Source organism: Pteropus vampyrus, unplaced genomic scaffold (assembly GCF_000151845.1).
Source record: "Pteropus vampyrus isolate Shadow unplaced genomic scaffold, Pvam_2.0 Scaffold126, whole genome shotgun sequence".
Taxonomy (NCBI): Eukaryota; Metazoa; Chordata; class Mammalia; order Chiroptera; family Pteropodidae; genus Pteropus; species Pteropus vampyrus.
Window position 1 is genome coordinate 2,316,385 of NW_011888907.1, and position 1,090 is coordinate 2,317,474.

The window sequence follows — 1,090 nt, forward strand, 5'->3', positions numbered from 1 at the left end:
CCCCGCACAGAGGCCGGCGCGCCGCGAGCGGGCGGGTGGCGGGCAGCGCGCGGGCGGAGCGGCCGAAAGTTTCTCTGCCCGCCTTGTCTGGCGATCCAGAGTCACCCGGCAGCTCTGGAAAAAGAGAGACGAGAACACATTGCAAACACACTGAAAAATATTCTCCAGTCAGCCCGAGGCGCAGGGGGCAGGTAAGATGCGGTGGACGAGGGGTCTCGCTCCCTCCCAGAAGGGTCTGCTGCCGCGGAGGGCGCCCAGGCTCCGGGGACACCGCGCTGCCCGCGGCGTGCGGCGCGTCCGCGAGTCTGTCGGTCTTTGTCTGTGCCAGGTCTGTCTAGGTGTCTTTGTCTCTGCACGTAGCTGTCAAGGTCTCCCCTCTGCCAGGGTGGGTGCTGCTGGCTGATCCCAGCCCAAAGGAGAGAATGGTACGTCTGTCCTGTCTTTGTCTTGGTCTTCTGCAGGCAGGGTTTATCTTCTCCCAGCCCCGAATCTGATCTTGATAGACATAAGTGTTGGGTTGGGGGACAACTAATATCGAAGATGGAGCCAGAGGTGTGTGTGAGACTGGAAGAATCCTGACCCCATACAGAGGGTTTGACAGCTGGAGCAGGACCACTGAACTTGGCCGTCTGGAACTTTGGAGATGGGTTCTGTCTGCACTGGTTGCAAGGACAGTGATGCAGTTAGAGGTTTGGAATGTTTCACTGAAGGAGTATGTCACATGTCATGTGGATAGAGAGGGGGATGATGAACCCCAGAATGTAAGTGGCCCCCTGAAGCCATAGGTCATCAGGATCAATCCTGGACATGCAATTCAGCCAAAGTAACACACGCGCACACACACTCACATGCACACAGAGTCTCATACCTATACATACACCACATTCACTTCTTTCTCTCACTTACCACAAGCAGCCAGCCCCCCACTTTCTCCCCACCCCTACACACACACACACACACACACACACACACACACACAGACCCTTCCACATGCTTACACCACATTCACTTCTTTCTCTCACTTACCACAAGCAGCCAGCCCCCCACTCTCTCCCCACCCCTACACACACACACACACACACACACACAC

At 56.6% G+C, this 1,090-nt stretch overlaps 1 protein-coding gene across 4 annotated transcripts in view; it reads left to right on the forward strand.

Annotated features, from left to right (window-relative positions):
- Nucleotides 1–6: 6 nt before the first annotated feature.
- The window catches only part of LZTS1 (leucine zipper tumor suppressor 1), a 55,751-nt gene continuing 54,667 nt past the window's right edge, over nucleotides 7–1,090 (forward strand). For 3 of the 4 annotated variants that reach the window (XM_023534524.1, XM_011366691.2, XM_023534527.1), the window contains exon 1: nucleotides 7–191. The gene's annotated coding sequence lies outside the window, so the exon portion shown is untranslated. The other variant, XM_023534526.1, reaches the window with a different exon arrangement.